The sequence below is a fragment of the Camelus ferus genome, chromosome 4 (assembly GCF_009834535.1).
Source record: "Camelus ferus isolate YT-003-E chromosome 4, BCGSAC_Cfer_1.0, whole genome shotgun sequence".
NCBI classification, from domain to species: Eukaryota; Metazoa; Chordata; class Mammalia; order Artiodactyla; family Camelidae; genus Camelus; species Camelus ferus.
Window position 1 is genome coordinate 2,196,987 of NC_045699.1, and position 8,127 is coordinate 2,205,113.

Genomic DNA, 8,127 nt, shown 5'->3' on the forward strand with positions numbered 1-8,127 from the left:
CAACCCGTTTCCTTTGTGCTTGATGGAAGAATATCTCTCCCCATGCTCGGTTCTGAGAGATATTTTTGTGTTAAAGCCGTCCTTCACATAGCTTGTAGGGAACACATAGTTTATTTTCAGTTGCAAACTACACTCCATATATATCTATGTGTTTGTACTAGATCCAACACGGTTTTACAGTGAAAACTGCCGTAATTGCAAACCGGCACTTGGAAACAAACTGAGATACCAGAGTTGAAGTTTCTCCTGTAAACCGTTCCCTTTGTGCTAGATGAACGAACATCTCACCCCGTGCTCAGTTCTGAGAGATATGTGTGTGTGAAAGCCGTCCTTCATCAAACTTGTTAGGAAAAAATATTTTTTTTTAGTTGCTATCTACACTCCATAAATATTAATAGGGGGGTATTATATCCAACTCGCTTTTACAGTGAAAACTTCAGGAAATTCCAACCGGCACTAGGAACCAGACTGAGAAAACAGAGTAAAAGTTTCTCCTGCAATCCTTTCCTTTTTTGCAAGATATACGAAATTCTCTCCCCATGCTCAATAATGAGAGATAATTTTGTGTGAATTCCGTCCTTCACATAGATTGTTGGGAACACAAATTTTCTTTTCAGATGCCAAATACACTCCATACATATTTATGGGTGTGTACTAGCTCCAAATCTGTTTTACAGTGAAAATTGAGGAAATTCTAACCGGCAATATGAAACAGACTGAGAAACGAGAGTTAAATTTTCTCCTGCAACCAGTTCTTTGTGCTTAATGAATGAACTTCTCTCCACATGCTCAGGTCTGAAAGATAAACGTGAGTGATATCCGTCCTTCTCCTAGCTTTTGGGAACACAAAGTTTCTTTTCAGTTGCAAATTTCAATCCATACACATATATAGGTAGGTACTATTTCCAACTCGGTTTTACAGGGAAAACTGCTGGAACTTCAAACCGGCAGTAGGAAACAGACTGAGAAACTAGAGTAAAAGTTTCTCCTGCAACCCATTCCATTTGAGCTAGATGAACAAACGTGTATCCAATTGCTTAGTTCTGAGAGGAATGTGTGTGTGAAAGATATTCTTAAACTTGTTCGTAGGGAACAGAAAGTTTCTTTTCATTTGCAATCTACACTCCTCACATATATATGGGGAAGTACTAAGTCCAAATATGTTTTACAGTGAAAACTGCAGGAAATTCACCAGGCAATTAGAAACAGACTGAGAAACCAGAGTAAAAATTTCCCCTGCAAACCGTTCCCTTTCTGCTAGATGAATGAACGTCTCTCCACATGCTCAGTTCTGAGAGATATGATTGTGTGAATGCCGTCCTTCACCTAGCTTTCTGGGAACACAAATTTTCTTTTCAGTTGCAAATTACAATCCGTATATTTATATAGGGGCGGGATTAGCACCACCTCGATTTTACAGGGAAAAGTGCAGGAACTTCAAACCGGCACTAGGAAACAAAATGAGAAACCAGAGAAAAAGTTTCTCCTGCCACTCGTTCCCTTTGTGCTAGATGAACGAACGTCGCCCCATATGATCAGTTCTGAGAGATATATATGTTTGTAAGCCGTCCTTCACCTATCTTGTTTGGAACACAATTTTCTTTCCAGTTGCAAAACCCACTCTGTAAATATATATGGGTAGGTATAAGCTCCAACTCGAATTTACAGTGAAAATTGCAGGAAATTCAAACCGACACTATGAAAGAGACAGTGAAACCAGGGTAAATTTACACTGCAACCCATTCCCTTTTTGCTAGGTGAATGAACGTCTCTCCACATGCTCCGGAGTAAGAGATAACTGTGTGTGAAAGAGGACCTTCACCTAGCTTGTTGGGAAAACAAAGTATCTTTTCAGATGCAAACAACAATTCATAAACATATATAGGGACGAACAAGCTATAACTCGGTTTTAAATTGAAAACTGCGGGAAATTCAAACCGGCACTAGGAAACAGACTGAGAATTCAGAGTAAAAGTTTCTCCGGCAACCCGTTCCGTTTGTGCTAGATGAACGAACTTCTCTCCACATGATCACTTCTGAGAGATATGAGTGTGTGAAAGCCGTTCTTCACCTAGCTTGTTGGGAACACAAAGGTTATTTTCAGTTGCCAAATATACTCCATACATATTTATGGGGAGGTAATATATTCAAATCAGTTTTACAGTGAAAACTGCAGGAACTTCAAACCAGCACTACGAAACAGACTGAGAAACCAGAGTAAAGTTTCTCCTGCAACCCGTTTCCTTTTTGCTACATGAACGAAAGTCTCTCCACATGCTCGGTTCTGAGAGATAACTGTGTGTGAAAGCAATACTTCACTTTAATTGTTGGGAACACAAACATTCTCTCCATTAGCAAACTACACTCTGTACATATATATGGGGATGTACTAGCTCCAAATCTATTTACAGTGAAAATTGCAGGAATTTCAAACCGGCACTAGGAAACAGACTGAGAAACAAGAGTAAAGGTTTCTCCTACAAACCGTTCCTTTGTGCTTGATGAACGAACTTCTCTCACCATGCTCAGGTCTTAGAGATATGTGTGTGTGAAAGCCATACTTCACATCGCTTGTTTGGAACACAAAGATTGTTTTCAGTTGCAAACTACCCTCCATACAAATATATGGAGAGGTACTAGTTCCAACTCGATTTTACAGAGAAAACTGCAGGAACATCAAAACGACACTAGAAAACAGACTGAGAAACCAGAGTAATAGTATCTCCTGCAACCCGTTACCTTCATGCTAGATGAACGAAAGTCTATCCACATGCTCAGTTCTGAGAGATAAGTGTGTGTGAAAGCCTTCCTTCACTATCTTGTTTGGAAAACACGGTTGCTTTAATTTGAATACTACACTCATTACATATATTTGGGGAGGTACTAGCTCCAACTTGAATTTACAGTGAAAAATGCAGGAAATTCAAACCGGCACTAGGAAACAGACTGAGTAACTGGAGTAAAAGTTTCTCCTGTAACCCGTTTCCTTTCTGCATGATGGAAGAATATCTCTCCCCATGCTAGTTTCTGAGAGAAATATTTCTGTTAAAGCCGTCCTTCATATAGCTTGTTGGGAACACATAGTTTATTTTCAGTTGCAAACTACTATCCCTATATATCTATGGGTTTGTACTAGATCCAACTCGGTTTTACAGTGAAAAACTGCCGTAATTGCAAACCGGCACTTGGAAGCAAACTGAGATACCAGAGTTGAAGTTTCTCCTGTAAACCATTCCATTTGTGCTAGATGAACGAACGTCTCTCCCCGTGCTCAGTTCTGAGAGATATGTGTGTGTGAAAGCCGTCCTTCATCTAGCTTGTTAGGAACAAATATCTTTTTTTAGTTGCTATCTACACTCCATAAATATTTATCGGGAGGTATTATATCCTACTCGATTTTACAGTGAAAACTTCAGGAAATTCCAACCGGCACTAGGAACCAGACTGAGAAAACAGAGTAAAAGTTTCTCCTGCAAACCTTTCCTTTTGTGCAAGATGAACGAAGTTCTCTCCCCATGCTCAATTATGAGAGATAATTTTGTGTGAATCCGCCCTTCACCTAGATTGTTGGGAACACAAAGTTTCTTTTCAGATGCCAAATACACTCCATACATATTTATGGGGTTGTACTAGCTCCAAAATCTGCTTTACAGTAAAAATTGCAGGAAATTCAATCCGGCACTATGAAACAGAATGAGAAACCAGAGTAAAATTTTCTCCTTCAACCAGTTCTTTGTGCTTAATGAATGAACTTCTCTCCGCATGCTCAGGTCTGAGAGATAAACGTGAGTGAAAGCCGTCCTTCACCTAGCTTTTTGGGAACACATAGATTCTTTCAGTTGCAAATTTCTATCCATACATATATATAGGGAGGTACTATTTCCAACTCGGTTTTACAGGGAAAACTGCTGGAATTCAAACCGGCAGTAGGAAACAGACTGAGAAACTAGAGTAAAAGTTTCTCCTGCACCCCATTCCCTTTGAGCAAGATGAACGAACGTGTATCCACTTGCTTAGTTCTGAGAGGAATGTGTGTGTGAAAGACATTCTTAAACTAGTTCGTAGGGAACAGAAAGTTTCTTTTCATTTGCAATCTACACTCCTCACATATATATGGGGAGGTACTAAGTCCAAATCTGTTTTACAGTGAAAACTGCAGGAACTTCACCAGGCAATTAGAAACAGACTGAGAAACCAGAGTAAAAATTTCCACTGCAAACCGTTCCCTTTCTGCTAGATGAATGAACGTCTCTCCAAATGCTCAGTTCTGAGAGATATGATTGTGTGAATGCCGTTCTTCACCTAGCTTTTTGGGAACACAAATTTTCTTTTCAGTTGCAAACTACAATCCGTAAATATATATGGGGCGGGACTAGCACCACCTCGATTTTACAGTGAAAAGTGCAGGAACTTCAAACCGGCACTAGGAAACAAACTGAGAAACCAGAGAAAAAGTTTATCCTGCAACTCATTCCCTTTGTGCTTGATGAACGATCGTCGCCCCACATGATCAGTTCTGAAATATATTTGTGTGTGTAAGCCGTCCTTCACCTATCTTGTTTGGAACACAAATTTTCTTTCCAGTTGCAAACCCCACTCCGTAAATATATATGGGTAGGTATAAACTCCAACTCGAATTTACAGTGAAAATTGCAGGAACTTCAAAACGGCACTATGAAACAAACAGTGAAACCAGGGTAAATTTACACTGCAACCCATTCCCTTTTTGCTAGGTGAATGAACGTCTCTCCACATGCTCAGGAGTGAGAGATAACTGTGTGTGAAAGAGGACCTTCACCTAGCTTGTTGGGAAACAAAGTATCTTTTCAGTTGCAAACAACAATTCATATATATATATAGGGACGAACAAGCTCCAACACGGTTTTAAATTGAAAATTGCAGGAAATTCAAACCGGCACTAGGAAACAGACTGAGAATTCAGAGTAAAAGTTTCTCCGGCAACCCGTTCCATTTGGGCTAGATGAACGAACTTCTCTCCACATGATCACTTCTGAGAGATATGAGTGTGTGAAAGCCGTTCTTTATCCAGCTTGTTGGAAAGAAAAAGTTTCTTTTCAGTTGCAAATTACACTCAATACATATATATGGGGAGGTAGTAACTCCAAATCTTTTTTACTGTGAAAAATGCAAGAAATTCATATGGGCACTTGGAAACAGACTTAGAAATCAGAGTAAAATTTCTCCTGCAAACGGTTCCCTTTGTGCTAGATGAACGAACGACTCCCCCATGCTGAATTCTGAGATATAAGTGTGTGTGTAAGCCTTCCTTCAACTACCATGTTGGGAACACAAATTTACTTTTCAGTTGCAAACTACACTCCATAAATATATATGGGAGTTAGTAGCTCCAACAATGTTTACAGTGAAAACTGCAGGAAATTCTAACTGGCACAAGGAAACAGACTGAGAAACCAGAGTAATTGTTTCCCCCACAACACGTTCCCTTAGTGATAGATGAACGAACGTTTCTACACATGCTCAGTTCTGAGAGATATGTGTGTTTGAAAGCCGTCCTTCACCTATCTTGTTGGGAACACAATGATTCTTTTAAGTTGCCAACTACACTTCATACATATATATGGGTAGGTACCAGCTCCAACACGGTTTTACAGTGAAATTGCAGGAAATCCAAACTGGCACTAGGAACCAGACTGAGAATCCAGAGTAAAAGTTTCTCCTGCAAACCATTCCTTTGTGCTTGATGAATGAACTTCTCTCCCCATGTTCTAGTCTGAGAGATATGTGTGTGTGAAAGCCGTACTTCATATCCCTTGTTGGGAACACAATGTTTCTTTTCAGTTGCAAACTATACTCCATATATATGTATATGGGAAGATACTAGTTCCAACTCGGTTTTAAAGTGAAAACTGTAGGACATCAAACCGGCAATACAAAACAGATTGAGAAACCAGAGTAAAATTTCTCCTGCAACCCGTTCCCTTTGTGCTACATGAAAGAAATATTCTCCCCGTGCTCATTTCTGAGAGATATATGTGTGTGAAAGCCGTCCTTCACCTAGCTTGTTGGGAACACAAATTTTTTTTTGTTGTTAACTACACTCCATTCATATTTATGGGGAGTTACTATATCCAACTCAGGTTTACAGTGAAAACTGCTGGAAAATCACACTGGTACTAGGAACCAGAATGATAAACCAGAGTAAAAGTTTCTCATAAAAACCTTTTCGTTTGTGCAAGATGAAAGAAATTCTCTCCCCATGCTCAGTTCTGAGAGATAACTGTGTGTGAAAGCCGTTCTTCACTTATCTTGTTGGGAACACAAAGTTCCTTTTCAGTTGCCAAATACACTCCATAAATATATATGGGGATGTACTAGTTCCAAATCTGTTTTACAGTGAAAATTGCAGGAAATTCAAACCGGCACTAGGAAACAGACAATGAAACAACAGTAAAATTTTGTCCTGCAACCCGTTCTTTGTGCTTGATGAACGAACGTCTCTCCACATGCTAAGTTCTGAGACATATGATTGTGTGAATTCTGTCCTTCAACTAGCTTGTTGGGAACACAAAGTTTCTTTTCAGTTGCAATCTACAATCCATATATATATATAGGGAGGGACTAGCACCAACTCGAATTTACAGTGAAACCTGCAGGAACTTCAAACCGGCACTAGGAAACAGAATGAGAAACCAGAGTAAAATTTTCTCCTGCAACCCGTTCAGGTTTTGCTAGATTGAAAGAACGTCTCTCCCCATGCTCATGTAGAGAGATAAGTGTGTGTGAAAGCCTCACTTATCCTAGCTTGTTGGGAACACAAAGTTTCTTTTCTGTTGTAAACTACACTCCATACATATATATGGTTATGTACTAGCTCCAAATCGGTTTTACAGTGAAAACTGCCGGAATTTCAATCCGGCACAAGGAAACATACTGGGATACCAGAGTTAAAGTTTCTCCTGCAAAATTTTCCCTTTGAGCTAGATGAACAAAAAACACCCCCCATGCTCAGTTGTGAGAGATATATGTGTGTGAAAGCCATCCTTCACATAGCTTGTTGGGAACAAAAATTTTTTTCAGTTGCTAAATACACTCCATAAATATTTTTGGGGAGGTACTATATCCAAATCGGTTTTACAGTGAAAATTGCAGGAACTTCAAACCGGCACTACGAAACACTGAGAAACCAGAGTAAAATTTTCTCCTGCAACCCGTTCCATTTTGTGCTAACTGAACGATTGTCTCTCCACATGACCATTCTGAGAGATAACTGTGTGTGAAAGCCGTACTTCACCTAGCTTGTTGGGAACACAAAGATTCTTTCCATTAGCATACTACACTCCATAAATATATATGGGGATGTACAAGATTCAAATCTGTTTTACAGTGAAAATTGCAGGAAATTCAAACCGGCACTAGGGAACAGACTGAGAGACCAGAGTAAACTTTTCTCCTGCAACCCGTTTCCTTTGTGCTTGATGGAAGAATATCTCTCCCCATGCTCGGTTCTGAGAGATATGTTTGTGTTAAAGCCGTCCTTCACATAGCTTGTTGGGAACACAAAGTTTATTTTCAGTTGCAAACTACACTCCATATATCTATGTGTTTGTACTAGATCCAACTCGGTTTTACAGTGAAAACTGCCGTAATTGCAAACCGGCACTTGGAAACAAACTGAGATACCAGAGTTGAAGTTTCTCCTGTAAACCGTTCCCTTTGTGCTAGATGAACGAACGTCTCACCCCGTGCTCAGTTCTGAGTAGATATGTGTGTGTGAAAGCCGTCCTTCATCGAACTTGTTAGGAAAAAATTATTTTTTTTTAGTTGCTATCTACACTCCATAAATATTTATAGGGGGGTATTATATCCAACTCGCTTTTACAGTGAAAACTTCAGGAAATTCCAACCGGCACTAGGAACCAGACTGAGAAAACAGAGTAAAAGTTTCTCCTGCAATCCTTTCCTTTTTTGCAAGATGAACGAAATTCTCTCCCCATGCTCAATTATGAGAGATAAGTTTGTGTGAATTCCGTTCTTTACCTAGATTGTTGGGAACACAAATTTTCTTTTCAGATGCCAAATACACTCCATACATATTTATGGGTGTGTACTAGCTCCAAATCTGTTTTACAGTGAAAATTGCAGGAA